Source organism: Thermobia domestica, chromosome 12 (genome assembly GCF_964235325.1).
Source record: "Thermobia domestica chromosome 12, izTheDome1.hap1.1, whole genome shotgun sequence".
Taxonomy (NCBI): Eukaryota; Metazoa; Arthropoda; class Insecta; order Zygentoma; family Lepismatidae; genus Thermobia; species Thermobia domestica.
The window spans coordinates 149,335,565-149,357,658 of record NC_137465.1 but is presented as its reverse complement, the minus strand read 5'-3'; the positions used below and the strand labels follow the sequence as shown (position 1 = coordinate 149,357,658).

General features: G+C 34.8%; 1 protein-coding gene across 2 annotated transcripts in view; it reads left to right on the top strand.

Moving 5' to 3' along the window:
- LOC145666730 (uncharacterized) overlaps positions 1-22,094 on the top strand; it is a 334,294-nt gene that overhangs the window by 96,467 nt on the left and 215,733 nt on the right. The window contains exon 1 of one of the 2 annotated variants that reach the window (XM_081734261.1): positions 4,710-5,053. The exons of the other annotated variant lie outside the window; for it this stretch is intronic. The gene's annotated coding sequence lies outside the window, so the exon portion shown is untranslated. Of the gene's footprint in view, positions 1-4,709; positions 5,054-22,094 lie in introns of those variants that run through there. 2 annotated transcript variants of the gene reach the window in all.

Genomic DNA, 22,094 nt, shown 5'->3' with positions numbered 1-22,094 from the left:
TGTTAGTGTAGCAAGGTAATAAGCTAAAATATATATATATCATGTATATATCTTCCTTCAAAGTTCAGTGTCCGGAATCGCCAACCTACTGTCCGGATTCACCCTTCCAAATTTGCAAATCAAAGATTTCGTCAACTTTCAGAATATTAATTTTTTTCTTAAAATACCATTCCAGGAAAACTACCGTATTTCAGTTATACGTGCATACCAACATATTAAATAATATGACGAAGTATTGGATATTTTCGTTTAGCGGGGTAGTAGTAAAAGAAAGAAACATCAGAACTGTCCGGATTCACCCAAACTTGCCCTATACATACTAGGCACGCAAATTAGCAAACATTAATTTGCTGGAACGTTGACAATCTCAAATATTAATATATATATATATATATATATATATATATATATATATATATATATATATATATATATATATATATATATATATTGATGTGTGAACCAATGTAAAAAAGGAGCATTTCATATTAAATGACACTTTGTGTATGTTGATGTCTAGTACATTATCGAAAACATTTTAAGTAAGATGACAATTTCTTGTGACAGAATCCGAGACCATTTTAAATAAGAAGGGATTATATTTTTTATGCTGGAGATGTTTTTATTGAATATACGTAGAGTATTATACCCCATACACTGAAGGAATTGCAGATCTGAAGTTCGAGCCTCGGAAATCTTTACTCCGAGACCAGGTGCACAGAAATGTTGGCCTTGACCCACATCATAGAGCAACTGGTGGTCTAGTTGGATTAAATGGTAGGCCTAGCAACTTCAAAACATATATACTGGGAGCCGTGTGCTGACCATATATCACCTATGAAATCTCTTCCAAGTGGCCTCAGTTGAATTGTACTGCCTCAGTGAGTTTTGTTTAGTTGCTAGATAAATAAGTTTGCCAACTTAGATGCTATCCATTGATAGATATGACATTGTAATCTACCTAGGCATATTAAATAGAAGCATACCTAGGTAGCAGAGTTGTACTAAGTATTTAAAAACAATATACCTGCACTTCATGTAATAACCTAAATAGACGATGCTAAGTGAATCGTTGAGATGTTAATTCGCGTGTGGCCACCATTGCTATGTCATTAATGGAATTTTCCGGTATGAACATGAGTACTTTTAGATTAAACAAAGAATGTCCGAATCTCAAATATAGGTTAACTTCGTTCAAAATAGTTCATTAGCTGATGATGGGGACATGGTCCTCCCTTAGGTACGCCTTGCCTGAAAAAGGCAAAGCGATGTGTCTTGACTGCTCATGGGAAAATACATTAATATTTCTATACTACATCTTTGCAGATAGGTCTATTTGGTCATTTTCGCATTACTTTTAATAGTGTGGACTTTTTAACTTGACCACGAGAGGGAGAAAAAGTTAAAGAGAGAGAAAGGAAAACAGAATAATATGAACATTGGGCTACCTTTAAATAAGATACTAATAGTGCAAACTAAGGGGACTGAAAAAAAAATGTGTGACTTTTGAGGTAGGAAGTACTTCGGTAATTTATCATTTAATACGTGGCTAGAATTTTACCCATGCAATTTGTTTTATTTAAAAATAAAATCTGAAATTAACCCGTATTACGAGAAAATGTCTCATTTTTCGGGTATCGGGTTATTTCCTCAAGTGCGTTTTCCTCAAGTCCAGAAAATGTGGGACATTTCCTCAAGTGCCTTATCTTGATATTGATCACGAACTAGAAATCCAAGAAAGAGATACAAATCTTGTCCAACAGCCAGAATGGGGGGATATGATTTCTATGCGTGATAAAATAAGTACAATATTGCCACTGGTTAGATAAAATTTTACTATTAAATTTTAAGAATGAAGGTCTTTTATATCAAAGGACATCTGAATATTCCTAAACTATATAGACTACACAAGCTTTCAATTTAGAATTCAATCATAGCAGTTTTCACGTTTTCAGTATCCCATTTGAATTACGAAGGCAAAACCCTGCATCTGAACCATTCAAAACAAAAGGTTTCTTTAAATACTCAGTAAATAATTACAGGCGATATTGTTTTAAATAAACTGTCCTATACGCACGATTGCCTCAGTAAATCATATTAGTTTCTTGGTTTGTGTATAATATAATTCGAATCAGCTGATTGAAGAAAACTATAGTAAATTCTCCAGTATTGAAAACAAAATAATATGGTCGAGGTGAGACGATATACGATGGTATGCCATACTGCCTCTTGCTTTTCAGTAATGAGGAGACACCGTCTCTGGTTTTTCAGTGATCAAGACAATATTTAAATAACCAGAGGCGGTTTGGCACTCAACAGGTATGTTGAGTCAAAATCATAATAAAACATACCGCCTCTTTTTTTTCCACTTCGAACACTGGTAATGCAAATCTCGATAAAAGTGAAATGAAATAAAATCTTTAAGTTTTACGTCCCACGGTTATGCCGGTTAGGCTAAAGGAGACGGTGATGATGAGAGATGAGTGCAATGGTGGAATGAAGAAAGTGTGAGGAAACGGGAGAACCCCTAGAAAACCCACGAGCACGGTGTTTGTCCATCACAAAGTCCACACGGCGCGAGCTGGGATCGAACCACGGACCCCAAGCACCGGAGGTAAACGCTCTACCACTGAGCCACCGCGCCCCCTCTCGATAAAAGTGAGTCACACTATTATTTTAAAAAACATTTATCATTGTTTTGACCAAATAATGTACATGCATCACAAGATCTTTTGGTCTAGTTGACAGAATGAGATACAGGATAGATTTCCTGTAAATAAAACCCTAGGATTGCTACCCATAAATTATTTATTATTATATGTTTAATAATAATGTTATGACCTCATAAATTTATCGTGTTATGCTTAGCACCTAAATATACCATATCAAAACTCTTACTATTCTATTTCTTAGTGCTTCCCATGTTCTAGATTAGTACTATTTAACCGGGGGTACGCGTACACCGAGGGGTACGCGAAGATGTTTCTGGGGGTACGTAATGCTGCTTCTGGGGGTCTGCTGGAAATGTCCGTTGACAGTTCACTGCAAATGAAATTGGATAACTTGTCAATTTGCGACTTTTGTATTTATGCTCGAAAAGAGTAAAATGAAATTAATGACAGTGCTATTTCACAACTTCTTCCATTCCATCAACATATATGTGTGAACAGTGTTTCTCTGCATTAACATCAATAAAAACGAAACACAGAAATTGCTTGAATCCAGAATCAGCTCTGATTCTCTCACTCTCGAAGATTCGACCAAGAATAGAGTAGTTGGCGTTTTGGAAACAAGCTTAGTTATCTCATTAACAGGTTAGGTCTAAAGTTACTTTTAGTTTTTGAACTTTTAACATTGTCTTCAGTGTACGAATTATCAGGGAGGATGAGGCGAAAATCCTCCTCAGTAGAACTGGATGTCCCCCATATATCTTTAAATTTCTCATGTTAATTTTTTAGATGTGCACTTATCTCCCTACAAATAGTGAATTGATTGGCCCCCAGATTGTCATTTTGTTGGGTCTCTCTTTGTCCCCCTTTTTTAATCAACAAAACGTGTATTAAGTTCAATAAGTTCATTTTGATTTAATTTCTCTTAAACAGCTTCAGGAGTACACAATTGAATGGCGAACTGTGTCTAGGGGTACCCGAGAAAAAAGGTTGAATAGCACTGTTTTGGATCACTATGTTCTATACAGCATAATAATGCCTTTTGCTTATTTTAGATTTATTTAAAAATGTAGAATATCATCAATTCTACGTCAAATAGCTTTTAAAAGAAAACTGTTAATCTCATTAGAATTTGTCGTGTTTTCAAATGATAAAAATAAATTTAAATAAACAAATAGGTATTATGGAACTTTTGGGGTACGACACAACTGTAAGTTCCCGACAGTTACAGCTTCAAATCATCGAAGACATTGTTACAGCCTGCTTTTCATCAATCTGTACCATTTAAATAATTATTCGTTTGAATGTACATTAACAAACCATTTTGTTATTTTCGTGGGTTGTCAGGGTCTGTATTTTGTAAAACTGTGCCATTAACGTAGATAGTGGTTAGTATGTAGGGCGTTGTTGTTTGTTTACCTTTGTATTAAATAAATACCGATTTGAATTATTACTTATTAGTAATGTAGATTACGGTATTTTAGTAGGGTAAAGTATTGTTATTTATATCTAATAATATTCACTTTTTCAGTTCGTTTGATATTTATAAGAGTAAATGAAGATTGAAATAAACGATATACTATAGGCATGCAGACGGCAACATAAATATTGATAACTGTGAATGAAAGTTAATTATAAATCAAATATATTTCATAAAATTTTGTATAAAAAAAGGAAACTCCACGATAAGTGGCATTGAATAGGGTATTTCAGTACATTGATTAAATTGTCGAGATTTAATATCACGTAGAAAAATAAGAGCTTACCTAGTATCAACGATATTATCATTGGAGGCTGCCATGGTGGACTACGTGAATGGAGATGATAAACAATTTTATATCGAACTATAGTAGTGTAATTGAAGGATGGGAGTAAAAGTTACTTTCTTTAAATGAGGAAGAAAATTTTGGTTAAAAAATAATAAAGGATTAGAATTTTATAAATTTACATTTAATAGTATATAGTTAGTAAAATTCCGAGGGAAGAGAGAATACACGTAGTATTGTGACGTAATGTGATGTAAGTTGACGACGAGTATACAAACTGGACGAAATCACGTTACCTAACCATCTAAGTTAATTCCCAAATTGGAAACTGGTATGTAACCTATCTAAAATATATATTAAAAGGAACCCTAGATTTGGAGAAATAAATTGGTAATCGTGGATATACAGGTAACTTTCTCGTTTACTGACTAGAGTGAAAAAACATGAAAGTGAAGCCATTTTTGGTGATTGAGACTGGTTTAGCATATTTGTGAAATTAACATAAATCAAACATTGAGCTTGGAACGAATCATTCATCCGGAGTATTCATGAGTGATTTCCTCAATAATGAAAGCGATGTGTGAGTAGATTTTCAACAGTTCCGTCACATAAGACCAGGTAAGCTATAAAAGGGGATGTATTCTAAATTGTTCGTGATGCATGCATTAGGCCTATAAATGATACTCTGTGAGTGCTGTGGGCATGCTTTTAGTAGGTCGTTTATCATGTAACTTCCGAAACACATTCAAGCCACAGATGAATCCTTTATGATAGATTAGTTGCCAATTGGGTACTGATAATATCAATATACATTGAATAGTCAAATTTCTTATTCGGTTGAACACAGTGTCATTTAGCTATAACAGCCATTTAACGAGATAATATGAGCATTTAAAACATCGTCGGTCGTTTACATATCTCATTTGCTACCTTATAATGCTGACTAGTCTGGAACATTTCTATGCTGAGCGTTTATCAACCTGTGTGAATCCTATGATTAATCTTGTTCGATAATTAATTTACATAATAGAAATGTGATTAATATTGAAAAATATATACTTCAATGATGCACCTGTTTCCATTGGCAGTGAGAGTTAAGTCATTTGTGTATTTAGTTAGGTTAGGTTAGTTAGGTTAGGTAGATTAGGTTAGGTTAGGTAGAATAGGTTAGGCTTTGTGTTTACTGATGTCATGTACATGTTACATTGTATTTAATGAATATATGTGCCAACAATGATGAAAATGAGTAATAAGAGGCTTAGTTGCCAGTAAATGCTAATAATTGTTAAATGTTGAGAAATAAAACTGTATATTTGAGATGAGTTTGAAAGCAGTATGGCTTGCGTATGATATAACAGAATAATTTATGGTGATGAAATAATAATTCTTTATTTATCCTCTTTCTAATTGTGACTGCCAAAGCTACATTACATGTGTATAACTGAAAGTGCATAAAGAAAATTAGTGGAATAAAACTAACGATAGGAGAAAAAAAACTCAGCATAGATTACAATATTTTTTGTCAACAATCCAGACTAGCTGCTTAAGATTTCTCACTACTTTGTTAAATTTCAAAACAAATGAATAAGCATTTGTTCAACTTAAAATAATTTTATTAAATATAAATATGCAATCTATTAATACAAAATTTCATATAATAACTTATACAATAGATCATTGTGTCCAAAGTAGTAAATGGAACAGTGCCAATGGCTATTATGTTGTTCCAGCGGTTTTATTGATACCGTCGCAACTCCATAGAATTCTACTTGTGTTATTTAACTGTTGCTGTTAAAAAAAAAGGATGCAATAAAATTTAGTGGATTGGAAATTACTTATTTATTTCTATGATTAGCAATAAATGGATTAGTATTTAGATGTTATATAAATGATACAAAGCCAAACATATTTTTTTTCTTAAAAATCTAAAACCCTCTTGCTCGGAATGGCACCACCGCAAGAATCTGGAACATTCATAACCTGATAGATGTATCAATTCCGTTGTGCCTACTAAATTATTTTCCTCTGTTGATAATCCGTTGAATATCAATACTAATTTGTTCCCAAATTAACCCATATTTATTTATTTATAATATTTGCTATTTTAACAACATAAGCGATTTTAATAATAAAAATAATGTTTCTTCTAAGTGCAAGGTTTTAAGCGCTCAAGGAAACTTATTTACTTTGAGTTCAAGATACAACCGGAAAGTCTTTTCACTTTGAAAGATTAACAAGTAAAAGAAAATTTGGGAAAAAGCCAGTCAGGAATGTATCATCGTGTTAAGACTGAGAAAATTAGCCTGCCTAATCAGGATATACAGACTTGAAATTTGAATCCAAGATCTCACGATTGAAAAGAGCAGCGCAACCTCACACTCTCACACTCTTTCAACTTGGTCTTATACAGAACTACTAGTAAGCTTACGTGTCAACAGAAAGTTTGACCAATGAACTAAAGTTTGAATTAAAATAGATCATTTCCTTCAAAAGTGATAATATTATATAATTTATTCAATAAATATTGGAGGAACATGGTTCCAACAGTGTCAATAGAAACTCGGCAATTGATTAATGTAACTTCTCATTGTCCGTGTGACTTGTTCTATATCACAATACTTTACCCAGCACTTTCAGATTTAAGGGATTTAAAGAATAAATCCATGTAGTGATTCTGCTTTGAGATTTGTTTCTAAAGAACAGTTCAATGAATTCATTGTAAAACAGACATTTCATACTCTGCAGATATACCTTTCGTTCATTTTCAGTTGGATTAATATAAAACATGTAACATTATATGCAATTTTGTTCGATAAAGTATGATTTTATTGGATACCCTGCAACCCTAGTTATCAGCAACAGCTCAAATAGTCAGCAGCGAAGTATCACCCCTCTTCTTTCTTGTATTAGTTAAGAATTTCAGCAGTTGTCCTCCTTCTTTTGGTTAATGGTCATCAGATTAAGAAGAAAGATAAGCACTTGAGGAAATGACACCTTTCTGGAAAGTTGGGGAAATAGACAGTTGAGGAAATAACCCTATTTCCATTTTTCGACTACCCATACATTTTTATAAGCGTTGAATATTCATATTTATTCACTAATTTTATTGCTTTTAAACTAGTTTCCTTACCTTCCGGCAAGAAGTAATGTATACACATACTAAATGAAAATTTTGCATGTTCGTATAGACAATTGTAACAGTGAAAGGAGCTCTTGGAAATAAAAATGTTGATTCTATCTCAGTGAAAAATTCACACGTTTAGTAGGTGTGAACGGAGTTACAGGAAACGGAATAACTTAGAACAACATGGGCTTTTCTTTCTGAACCTGCTGGATACACTAAGTATTCATACAAAGGGTTAAATAACCGTAAGGACATTACCAGTTGTTGTCACACTGCAATGTATTGTAGGTCGCTATAAAAGTGTTTCTTAAGTTTTGAAATTTTACTGATTAAGTGGTTAATGTTGATCGCTTGTTGAAGGAAAAATAACTATTATGTGTCCGGTGCTGAATGTTGCTACAATACGCGCTGAATCGTGTAGCGGTAGAGCTCTAAACTTCATTACAGCTTGCTTTCTTAGAGCATACAGGTAAGTGTCAGATGTTTTAATATGGTTATAAAAATGGAAACGTTTCGTTGTGTAATTAATAATAGTAATGAGTTTGCCATTTCGATGTGTTATTTGGGGAGTATGGTGGTTCACTTGTAGAGCACTTACCTCTGATGTGTGTGGTCCCTGGTTCTATCCCCGGCCAAGTAAACTTGTAGTGGACAACTTCGTGTCTGTGGGTTTTCTCGTGATAGTCCTGTTTCCTTCGACATCCGCATTCCATCAATTATTCCATCATCAATCACTTGCATTAACAGGCATAATTGTGGGACGTTAAATCGAAGGATTTTTTAGTGTGTTATTTAAATTGATTGTGTATTGAATGAAATTTGAAAATTTTGTTTATGTAGCAAGTGTACTCCAATTATTCGAACTCCATTCATCTGAACTGTCATATATCCGGATTGGTATCTGTAAATAAAAAAATATATATGCATTTAAATAAACTTACTGAAACGTGAACTGTCTTAATTCGTTCGTAAACGTATGACAAACCAATGTTGAACTTAAGTTAATTAGAATTTTAGAAGCATGTATTTGGATAATTCTAAATCGATATTTCATGAATTTCAGCTCTATTTCTGTTCTCATATTCTAAGAAAATCCGAAGAATTCACTTACACATACATCAAGTCCAACATTTTACTAAACAAAAACCGTTTTTAGTGAAATTTTGATTTCACATCATCTTTTTCTTTACGATTGCTCCAATTATTGTGGCAGTGGCGATGCTAGAAGGGGCATGGTGGAGGATGGTCTCCTAGTGGCTTCGTCCGTCTCTCATTTAGCCCCATACATGTATTGTAATTTAGATTAAATAATATAAAACTATTATTTTCGGTATACATAACAGTAGCTGCTCCCTAAAAAGACATCTCAGCCTCTCCTCTTGCCCCTCCATTAAATTAAAGCTGGTGTCGCCGGTGACTTGTGGGATGAATATCCGGTTTGCTTCCGGAACTTATTAGTCCGTATATTTAGATATCACTGTGTCATATATGACGTATATTGGTATTTCTAATTTTTATTTGATGCAGTTTATGTTGTATGCACTCAATGCAAGTGAAATTTTTGACTGCATGAATGACACTAAATAGATGTCCTCAGTGGCGTATGCAAGGGGAATTTACGATGCTTTAATCCCCCTTATTATGGAAGAATAAACATCCATTATTTTAAGATAAGACACGGGAATCCTGAAAGTATGTGAAATCGAGTGCTTGCTTCCCCCTTGAAGAAATTTGGGGTACGCCACTGGAGATCTTGTCTGTTCCCTAGCTAGTAGATCCCATCTCATGTAGCCTTAGTGCTGAAAAAGGACGTCAATCTTAAATCAGTCATTTGTCCTTTGTCTCAGAAAGCTATTTACCTAGAAATCTTACAGGTAAATAACAGATAACGGTCAAACTAAGATACTAAACATGAAACTAAATAAAATTATACTTTTATTACATATTTCTTCTTTAGGCGTATAGTCTAACGGTAGGTAAGAATGAGGACATTAAGAAAAATTTTATTGAAAGAGGTTTGATATTTAGATTCGAACCTCAAACCATGAACATGAGGGGCAGGTTTTCATTTCTATTATCTCCTTATTTCTGTTTGGTACAGATGATTAGAAAAGATTTTACAGATACTACTCACTGATGTTGAGAAATTGTTACTAAAAATTGAACGGTTTTATTTTCATTCATACAGAGACAATGACGGTAAAAGAAATCCCACCAAAAACATAAATGTGAAAAAATAGAACGGAGTTTTCGTACATTTATCACTTTGTTGGGTCAGAAAAGAAGTAGAAAACTGACTCCGTAGCCCAAACCATTCCTTTTATTATATTTACCAAAATTGAATGCTTCTCGTAAGAATTCTGAAACGATGCCATGTTTAATGGAAATTCGAAAGTGGGAAAATTAAATTTCTAACCTTAGTGCTGAAATCAAGTTCTATACATTATCGCCCCGAGAAGCTTTTTTTCTGGCAAGTTCTTCTCAGCGCTATAGGTGCAAATTTCATATTCCGATATCCGAATTTCATTAGAATTTGGCATCGTTTTAGATGTTCATTCTTTTTCTAGCCCAATAAAGTGATAAATGTGCGAAAATTTGACTCTATCCTTCACATTTATATTTTTGGAAGGATATCACTTGTTTTAGAAAAACATTTACCTATTATCTAAAGCGCCAGATAGATCATTAGTACATTAAATAGTTATGGTGATGAATATTAAATTCTTATTTTTTCCCTGTCAAGTTCCAGATTTTCTCGTTTATAGGAAGTACCTTATAAGTTTTTATTGGTTTTCAGTGACAGCAATTCAGCGACCCAATATGCTATTTTAACGTACCAAATTTCACAAAATTAAATCCCCACGTTAAGCGGGTTTGCATATCCAGGCTCCTAACTATGAAAACATTTACGCTCAGTCCAACCTCAATCATTTCAAGAATTCAACCTGTTTTACGTATGTTATTAGGACATAATATCGATTGTGATTTATTCTAAAAACACTTTTATACATTGCAAGAGCTGTAACGTCCAAATATTTACTGAGAACTCATAGTCGTATCGGAATAAACAAAAGCGAGTATGGAACAGTAAACTGCTATAACAAAAGGCAAAAGAAGATGTACAAAGGCATACAAAACGGTCGAGTGGTTTGGGTCGATACACTATCAATCACATGTTTGTGTGTTCAAACCCGGTAGCAAGTTGTTTCTTTTTTAAGTGTCTTCCTATTTTCATCCGAAGGCTGAAAATATTTCTTTGAGTAACTCATTGAAAACTTCTTTTGTTTCAAATTCGATTAGAACGGATGCGAATCTTAAATCCATAGCTAAAAAAATGAAGTATACTCGCTACTCTATTATCCTCTGATTTGTAACGAAAAACTATTTATAAACAGTGGTGACTTCAGAAAATTATCCTCGGGGGGAATTTCAATATGCGGGTGGAGGGCAAACATTGGTAGTCCACATCGAGCACGATCGAATATATGGTCCTGAAGGCGGAAATTTCTTAGCTCGAGAGGGGTCTCAAATTCTCCCTCAGATCACGTCCTGAAAGCATCATTGCTTAAAAGCTTTTCGTAACAAATATAATATTACACTTGTTTCTCGTTGTACATTTAGAATTGGTAAAATCATAACTTATAGAGGATTATAATAAAAGCATAAAAATTACAATAGCAATCATGTATAAATTATTCTGTAAGTTACCAACTTTGGGTCAGATTAAAACTCAAATATTTGTTTTCGTATTGCACTTAGAAGTAAGTCCTCTCTATATAATCCTGATTGGAAAGCCATGTTTAACACTAATTAATTAATCAATATTTATACGAATATTTTTTTTTATTTTACTATTTTTACTCTTCAATAGTATATATACTTCATTTCCAAAATCAAAATCTCGAAAATGTATATTGTACGAGTGCAGACTCGCAAATAAATGATTATTTATCATATATATTGGTCTCTATTGGAAATTCTATATAATCGAATCCGACAGGAACACAGACAGAAATATCGAGAATAGGTGAAAAAAAAGAGAGAAAAAAGCGTTGTACCCGACGGGGACTCGAAGCAAGTTAGAATAGTGCTTTACAAGCCGAACGCCTTAGACCACTCGGCTATGGTAACAACTAGTGAAAGCAGCAAAGGCTTCGAGTAGTAGTTCTTATTACAGAATAACATTTTCTATTGCCTAAAATTTAAACCTAATTTACTTTGATATAATATATCTATTAATTTGTTTGATGAACGTTTTCATTACTTTGATGAATGATGTGTGTTGTTGATATAGATTCTATTACACGTTCTTTCGTAAATATTATAGAAAATATCAGGGTTATTTATGATCTTTTATGGAAATTGAGTGGCGCATGCGCAGTACACAGACAGTTCAATTGGAAGGCGAGGATGGAAACGCTAACACACTGTTAGAATGTTTCCCTCGCAAGCAGTAGTTCCCAACCGAGGGACGGCGGGACGCACTTCGTCCTCCTTAGGTGGCGTGAAGGGTTTACGAAGTCCCTTCTTTGTCTTGCATTTCTTGAATGATTATACACAATATCCAGTCACATCTTCTACACATTTGGAAGTGATAAATCGTAGTATAAATAAACCGTCCTCCACACACAGTGATTGTTGCTTTTCCAAGATTATAAACTGAAACACTTTTTATTTCAATAGAATATAAAAGTTTCAATGGGAGGGGTTACAACCCCCTCAACCCCCTGGGTCTTCGACATGTCACCGCCTAAACTGTAACTTTCAAATTAGAATCGAAAAATGGAGACATGTGACCTACTAAATATATTTTTAGTACATTATACATTAGGGTGGAGTGAAAAGAGGCCAAAAAATTTTTTTTTCGAAATTCGATTTTGGATAGGGGGCAAAAGTTGCATCATATTATAGTACTTTACCATGGAAAATTTCAATTCTCTAAAATAATTTTTAGCCGAGGCGCATTGGGCCTAAAGTTTGATAGATTATATAAGTAAGTGAAAAAAGGCCAATTTAAAAAAAAATCTAAATTCGAATTTGGAAATGGGGCAAAAGTTGCATCATACCCATGGAAAATCTACCATGCAAAATTGAAAGTTTGTAAAATTTTTTAGTCGGGGCTCAATGGGCCTTGAGTTTCGTAGATTTTGTAAACAAATACATGTTTATTGTGTATTTGTGTAATTATTAGACAGTTCTTCACTTGAAGTAGACTGTAATTTGAGGGTGTTAAGATTCGTTGTCGCAACGAGATGAATTTCTAAAGCTACCGAAGTTCATATTCTATGTTACAGGCTGCATCAACCCAGAATTCATCACTAAGAGGTTACTGCCGTCAAGTTCAATCTCATCCACCCACCCGCCAACATTAGATTGACTATTTCATAAGTTTCATTCATGTCTTCGTGCAAAATTCTGCGACTTTGTCTCGAATTAGGCATATATTTTCTCGAGTCAATTTTCTAACGAATAAAGACATCTCTCTCTCTCTCGTGTCCCACATACTGAAAGAAGCTTCACTAATTATTTTCACTAATCTTACCACTACTTGTGTATGACATTTGAACTCAGGGATATCAACACGTGTATTTTCTGAAGAGCGAATCTCTTGCAATTTTTCATCTGTCACATGAGTCAGTATTGGCGGTTCTGTTATGTTACATTCATTCCAGTTTATCATTTCTGTGTAATTATTAGCCTCGAAGATTAATACTGGCACTTCGAAGGAACGAAATTCAGAAGGTTTACACTACTTTCTGGATTGGAATATTTTATCAGCACAAGGATTCATGTAGCTGATCTGTTTTTACCAATCATGGCAATGAGAATGTTTTATGGATTCGCATAGAATGCATTTCTGGAAATTACTTTATTGACTGGAGTCTTGTATGGTTTTTGCAAACCTCGCGAAAGTTTTATGGTCAAGAACAAATGTTTTGCTCCGTATTTGACAAGAGGTTTGAGTTCAGTTGAGTTGATTTTGAGGTTAGCGTCCCTTTCAGCAGCGAAGCTATATGAGACGGGACCTATTGATTAACGTGGAATCCAAACCACATCAGCTCCCTCCGGGAATCGAATCCGAGTCTCTCACGCCAAAGACGCGTATGCTAACCGCTTAGCCACGGAGGAGCTCTGACAATAGGTTTCTGTTTGATGTTGAACCACGCTGGTGCATATACTTTTACTACGAACTTTGCGAGAGTTTTGAGCTCCTCTGAAGGATTTGGCGTTGATATATATAGACACAACAGTCTGTAAGCCATTGTTAACCAGCGAACATGCCCAAGTTTCCCAGGTTTCTTAATCTACTAGGCTTTTATCAAAGTCTCCTCTTATGACAGATTGGAGTATTTCACACAAGTACCTCTGATCATAACTGAGATTACGCACATTTAGGAGTGTAGATGGTTCTGAAGAAATCTTTTCGAAGCCGTGCACTGAATTTGTTTCACAATTCACAAATGATCTACCAATAGAGCCAGGGAAAGTGTAAGGGCCAGTACTTACACTATCGATTTCTTTTAGTAAATAACGAAGTGGTAGTTCAATGAAATGCAATAATCATATGCACCACTGCAGGGGCCTCCCTAAATGGTTTTCGAGCACTCTAATCACTCCTTCTTTTGAACCAACATTAATATTAGTACCATCGCAGCCGATAGTTACCATATCTGATAGGTCCACATTATTTTCTTGTAATTCGCGGCAGATGAAACTAGCAATATTCTTTGCTGATGCTGATCCGGTCAAAGAGGCACAGCTGAGAAATTTGTTACCCGGTTCTTCACGGACGCAATAATGTTCTTCCATCTTCATATCTTTGACTTCCGAACATCACGAGCGTTTAGGCTTTCTTCCAATCAAAATAGATAGCACGAGGTTTCACTTTATTAACAGCCTCTTTAGTTCTTACACTTACGATTTTTCGCAACCTCTCTTTGAATTTTACTTCTGTAAATTATGTCTCGCGACCGCTCTAGACTCACATATTTAAAATCTTCCAAAACCGCAGTAGCAATTGCTACAATTTTTCTTCTAGTCACGCTGGTTTTCTCCTTCACTTTTGCTAATGTTGGGATGAATTTTCTCGTTTGCGTGCATCCAATCTGTGATTGCTCTCTTGTTTTCTTCAAAGGATTCTTCCAACTAAAATAGGGTCTCCTCCAGCTTCAGCGTATTCTTTATTGCCTCCCTATCTTGTTTCAGAAGATGACAAGTAGTCTGAAGATTCGATAATGTAACTAGCAGAGTATAATACCTTTTGGTTGAAAGCTTTACCCTAAGATCACTTTTTGGCTTTCCTTCCTTCTCTTTTTGTGAATTTCTTTGTCCAAGTAATATCGATAATACCGAATATAATTTTTTACTCACCAGCCAGCGATACAACTAGGCTAGTTGTCGCCCGGGGCAAGAACTCGCTTTAGCGCCTCCCGACCAACCAAACCAAAACGCTCTCCAACTATACCTGATAGTAGTTCTCCTATTCCATTCTTTCTTCAAATGCTAAGGCTTGATTTCAAAATTGTAGTACATATTTTAATTTTTAGTACAAGATAAAGCACTAAACTACTTTGTAACTGATTGACAAATAATCTGAGAATAGCATGCTTGACACATTCTTACAGTCTGAACGAAATAACTGCAAATCTCAATGTTTTTCAAATGATATCGGGATGTGCATATGTGTAGAATAAATCAACAGCCTTTTGCATTTGAATAAAATATTTATGACAAACAATCAAGCTGTTGTCTCGATTATTATATTCGGACATTTTACAAATCTCTTAAATCGATGTAAGTTAAATGAGAACATAAAAAGCTGGAACTAAAATTTAACCTTGCGGCCTTTTTTGGATGTAAAAGTTTTTATAATGTCCTCAAAACATAGCTTTGAAGCTAACTTATGATCTATGGTTATGATCGAAAGGTTGGTGAGTCGTTGTTGTCCTCTTAAGTTTCTGAGGTATTTTTTAATGATATTTAGTTTGCTAAAACTCCTTTCCTTGCCTTATAATGAAAATAAATATTTGCACAGTTTTGGGGCCCAATTCGGCGCCCGGGGCGCAAGCCCCGTTTTCCCCCTTAGTTACGTCACTGTCTCTGCCAACAAACAACTGTACTATTAATAATACTGCCAACAGTTCATTGTAGGATATCAGAAGACTTATTAAATAGCAAAAAGCTTCTTTATGACAAACTCGCAAAATGCTTATAGTTGATCACTTTTCGTCTTATTATTCCCAAGTTTCAGGACCATTGCGCCCCGACTAAAAATAATTTTAGAGAATTAAAAATTCATGTTGTTATCTATCGACAAAGGATGCATCTTTTGCCCTCTATGCACAATATAAATTACAATCTACTTTCAGCGAAGAATTGCTAAATAGTTACATAGTAAACGGAAATTGATTTGCAAAATCTCAAATTTAAAGCCCCTTGCGCCCCGGCTAAAATTTATTTTAGATAATTGAAATTTTCTATGGTAAAGTACTATGATATGATGCAACTTTTGCCCCCTATCCAAATTCGAATTTCGAAAAAAAATTTTTTCGCTCCACCCTATTATACATTTTCATAAATATAATGTCCAAAATTACAATGACAGTAAATGCTAAGTAATTATTGTAAATCTTTGTACTTTCATTTTCCCTCTTTCTTCTCAATTGAGCTTGAAAAATGTAAAAATGGCAGGTTAAGATCTTCAAATATTACGTATATTTTAGCGTATTACGGAATTATATTTAATAGAATCCGGCAGGATCACAAACAGAAACGTCAAGAAGAGGTAAAACCAAATTGTACTGTGGTGGGATTCTAACTACTCTTGAATGGTGTCTCAAAATCTCTAGCCGAACGCCTTAGTCCACTCGGCTAATGTGACAAGTTGAAAATATAGTAAGCGTGTTTCATGTTCAATCTTTTGTTACAGTATGAAATTTATTTTGTATTCTCTTAAGTTTAAGCCTATTTTGGCCTGATGTAATAGTCTGTTGAAATTGTTTTATGTTTACGGTATTCTTTACTTTGACGAATGATGTTGTTAATATAGGTTCTATTACGTATTCGCTCATAAATATTACAGCAATTGTCAGGATTATTTATGATCTTTCATGAAAATTGACTGGTGCATGCGCAGTAGAAACAGAAAGATGCACTTTACCGACATTTGTCATACACGCCAGAACGCAAATTTCTAACAGGTTCTCAAAATGCCTCGTTCTAAAGGTTGTGGAGAACTGTCTGTTGCTCTGAGAGGAGAAATCATAGACCGAGCAAAAATGGGACAAACTGTGCCTCAGATTGCTAGAGATCTGGGATGTGACAAGAAAACGGTCAAGAAATGGGTTCAGCGACATGAAGAAGGTGGTGAATGGTTCAGGTCTCGGTCAAGAAGTGGAAGACCAAAAGTGACAACTGCAGCTCAAGATCAAGCTTTAGTTACAGAAGTAATCAACAGACCTCTATGCCACACGTCAATCCTCTTGGACAAAGCCAGAAAATATAATTGTTCTCACGAAACAATAAGAAGATTATTGGGGGCTGGTCTACACTGTTCAAGACCCGCTAGGAAGACTCTCCTGACTGATACTCACAAGGCCAGACGAATGGAATGGGCACAGAATAACATAACCCAACCTCAGTCATATTGAGACTTAGTCATCTGGACCGACGAGAAGGTTTTCAAGTCTAACCAACAAGGCAGAGTTATATTGTATAGACCGTGCGGAACCAGGTATGCTGAACAAAATATTATCAGAACTTCTTGTTCAGGACGAATATCAGCACACTTTTGGGGATACATGACGGCTGCTGGTTCTGGAGATTTGGTTGCGGTGCCTGAGAGAATGAACAGCAGTGTTTACATTAATATCCTCGAAAATACGTTGTTACCGTCCTTAGAAAGAAACTTCCCCGAACAGGAAGAATATATATTTATGCATGACAACAGCTTCCCGGCAAACACGAGAGTGGCTAAGTGAACATCCAGAATTAATTTGTATTGACTGCTCCCCTCTATCCCCAGATTTGAACCCAATTGAACATCTGTGGGCCTACATGGTGCAAAAATGGGAAGAGAGACGTGAAGACAGATATCAAATGTTTCTTCAAAATCATGTTATGGAACTGTGGCAACATTTTCGTGACACACCGTCGTATTGCTCGAGACTTGTATCTAGTATCCCCTCCAGACTTCAAGAAGTCACTGACTCTGGAGGTGACTACACGAAGTACTAGTGTGTTATTTCTTGTGTAAACATTTATTTAAGTTTCATTTATTTATTATATTTATTTTTTCAAGAGCAATACTTTCGTTCTTCATTCTTTTCCTTTGCTTGTTTACTTAATAGTTCGTTAAAACGTAAAGGAAGAGTAGTATATCTTCAAAAAGTATTTGTGAATTTACTTTGAACGTTTCTAAGAATACATTTACTTTTTTCTTACTCTATATCATGCCCAATATTACTTTCATTTCAGTTAATTAATAACTTTATTTCACATCTCGGATAAAAGTATTATTGTCTTTTTAACGATATTTTTCCTTTTAATTGTGTAATTTCTAGTTTCATTGAATTATCTCAATTCGAATGAATAAATCACATTTTGTTTATTGTCCCTTCCCTAGCTAAGTTCGAATTCGAGAACAATGTGGTGTAATATACGTTCTTTATTCTTCATATTGTGCAGTAATGACAATATTAATTATTTTTCATGAGTCCAGTTGATTAGTGAGAACTTGGACAAACATTAACCTGGTGATTCTTTGCGCAATGACAAGCGTAAAATACATTTTAGCTGTTCTTTATACTTCACAGCGATGAAACATTCTAACAGTGTGTTAGCGTTTCCATCCTCGCCTTCCAATTGAACTGTCTGTGTACTGCGCATGCGCCAGTCAATTTCCATGAAAGATCATAAATAACCCTGATACTTTCTATAATATTTACGAAAGAACGTGTAATAGAATCTATATCAACAACATACATCATTCATCAAAGTAACGAAAACGTGTTCATGTAACAAATTAATAGATATATTATACCAAAGTAAATTAGGTTTAAATTTTAGGCAATAGAAAATGTTATTCTGTAATAAGAACTACTACTCGAAGCCTTTACTACAATCACTAGTTGTTACCATAGCCGAGTGGTCTAAGGCGTTCGGCTTGTAAAGCACCATTCGAACTTACTTTGAGTCCCCGTCGGGTACAACGCTTTTCTCTCTCTCTTTTTTTTTTTTCACCTGTTCTCGATGTTTCTGTCTGTGTTCTTGTCGGATTCGATTAAATAGAATTTCCAATAGAGACCAATATATATGATAAATAATCATTTATTTGCGAGTCTGCACTCGTACTATATACATTTTCGAGATTTTGATTTTGGAAATGGTGTATATACTATTGAAGAGTAAAAATAGTAAAATAAAAAAAAATATTCGTATAAATATTGATTAATTAATTAGTGTTAAACATGGCTTTCCAATCAGGATTATATAGAGAGGACTTACTTCTAAGTGCAATACGAAAACAAATATTTGAGTTTTAATCTGACCCAAAGTTGGTAACTTACAGGATAATTTATACATGATTGCTATTGTAATTTTTATGCTTTTATTATAATCCTCAATAAGTTATGAATTTACCAATTCTAAATGTAGAATGAGAAACAAGTGTAATATTATATTTGTAAAGAAAAGCTTTTAAGCAATGATGCTTTCAGGACGTGATCTGAGGGAGAATTTGAGACCCCTTTCGGGCTAAGAAATTTCCGCCTTCAGGACCATATATTCGATCGTGCTCAATGTGGACTACCAATGTTTGCCCTCCACCCGCATATTGAAGTTCCCCCCGAGGATAATTTTCTGAAGTCACCATTGTTTATAAATAGTTTTTCGTTACAAATCAGAGGATAATAGAGTAGTGAGTATACTTCATTTTTTATAGCTAGGGATTTAAGATTCGCAATTCATATAATGTTCCGTTCTAATCGAATTTGAAACAAAAGAAGTTTTCAATGAGTTACTCAAAGAAATATTTTCAGCCTCCGGATGAAAATAGGAAGACACTTAAAAAAGAAACAACTTGCTACCGGGTTTGAACTCACAAACATGTGATTGATAGTGTATTGACCCAAACCACTCGACCGTTTTGTATGCCTTTGCACATCTTTTGCCTTTTGTTATAGAAGTTGACTGTTCCATACTCGCTTTTGTTTATTCCAATACGACTATGAGTTCTCAGTAAATATTTGGACGTTACAGCTCTTGCAATGTATAAAAGTGTTTTTAGAATAAATCACAATCGATATTATGTCCTAATAACATACGTAAAACAGGTTGAATTCTTGAAATGATTGAGGTTGGACTGAGCGTAAATGTTTTCATAGTTAGGAGCCTGGATATGCAAACCCGCTTAACGTGAGGATTTAATTTTGTGAAATTTGGTACCTCGTACGTTATTATTCTCCCTGAACTATGGGGGAGGGGGTGGTGATTCATTGGTAGAGCGTTCACCTCTGATGCATGGGGTTCTTGATTCGACCCCAGCTCGCGCAAAGTGAGCCTTCTAGTGAGCAAACGCGGTGTGCATGGATTTTCTCGGGGTTCTCCCGTTTCCTCCCACTTTCTTCATTCCATCATTTCGTTCATTTCTCATCATCACCGTCTCCTTTAGCCTTACCGGCAAAACCAAGGGACGTAAAACTTAAAGATTTCATTTCATTTTTCTTCCTGAACTGGTAAATTTAACATTTTTATAAGTTTTGTATTTAGTTAGGGACCAAATACTTACTTTTGGGTTGAATTTCAAATTCTTTGTTTAGAGGGAATATCCTATTGTATGTGTTTGAATGAGTATTTTTGAGTAGCTCAGATACGAAAGTTTTCATGTTTAGAGGAAGGGTACTTTAAATTTATACGTTTTCCCAAATGATAGTGATATTAATATGCGATTTTGTCCTTGCCTTTTAATTCCTCACTTCGGAGAGAGAATTTCTAAGTTTTTGGATTTTTTCATTCCTCTTGCAGCTTATGCCTTTCATGTTTGCTAAAATTCAAGTTCATGTGTTTGCAAAAGGTACCCTGTAGGTTTTGAAACGTTGTTAGAAGTGACGTAACAATAAATAACTTTTCACTTTTGCACATAAATGTCCTCCATAGAGGAAGACATTTCGAGTTTTAGGGCTCTCCTTTACTTGTACCATAAAACTATATTACTGCCAAATTTAAAGTTTATATATGCCTCTTGGAGGTACTAGATTTCCAATCATTGTCTTAAGTGATGTAACAGTACGTAGGTTTTGTCTTTCTCTTCTGCGTTTCGCGTTTCTATCATGGGAAGGAAAGTTTCGAGTTTTTCAGATATATATATATATATACATATTGCCTTTATTTCAACTACAAATCCTATACTTGTGCCAAATTTCAAGTTTCCTTGTTTACAGGAAGTATTCTATGGGTTTTGAATCGTTGTCAAACGATATATCATTTTGAGCACGCACGCTAACTACCAGTATTCTCTTTAGAGAGGGAAAATTTTAGTTTTCGGATTTTTTCTCGTCTTGTTCCACAAATCCTACACTTGTGCGAAATATTAACTTCCTATTGAGAAATTTTAACTTCCTATGACTACAGGAAGTATTCATTAGGTTTGAAATTACGTAACTACATGTAATTTTTTTCCTTGCCTCTTAATTTTCCTCCTTAGAGAGAGAAATATGCAGTTTTCGAATTTTCCTCTCAATATCGTGTCCGTGTGTTTTCTCGGAATACTCCCTTTTCCTCCTACTTTTTCAGTCCACCAATTCTTCCATTATCATTCACTTGCCTTAATCATCGTATCCCTTAGCCTAAAGGAGTTAATCATTGGACGTTAAACTGAAAGATTTCTTCATTTCGATTTTTTCCCTTTCTTATACCACACGTTTCTATGTGTACAGGAAGTACTTTATAGGTTTTGAATCAAATGACGTAATTTTGCACTTGCCCCCTAATTTCCCCCCTCGAGAGGGAAATCTCCAGTTATCGAAATATTTTCTTTACTTGTATTATAAACCCTATAAACCCTATAGGCCTATTTTATGCCAAATTTCAAGTTTCCATGACTACAGGAAGTACTTTACAGATTTTGAATCAAGTAACGTAACTATATGTAATTTTGTCCTTGTTCCTTGATTTTCATTCTTGGAGGCGAAATTTTCAGCTTTCGAACCAGGGGCGGATCCAGGACGGACTTCTGGGGGGGGGGGAGCCGTGAGTTGTAATACTGCTACCTAGAGCTACTTTTAAGAGCTCCAAACTCTGGGATGGGTTTAATTTAAATATTTAAAAAAAAAAACTTTCCTCTTCTCGAGGGGGCGATCGCCCCCTCTGAATCCGCCACTGTTTCGAACTTTTTCTTTTACTTGTATCGTAAATCTTACATTTGTGGACATTTTTAGGTGTCCATGTCTGCAGAAAGTACCTAGGTACGTAGCTATATATAATTTTGCCCTTGCAGTCTAATTTTCTCCCTTTGAAGAGGAAATTTCCAGTTTCCGT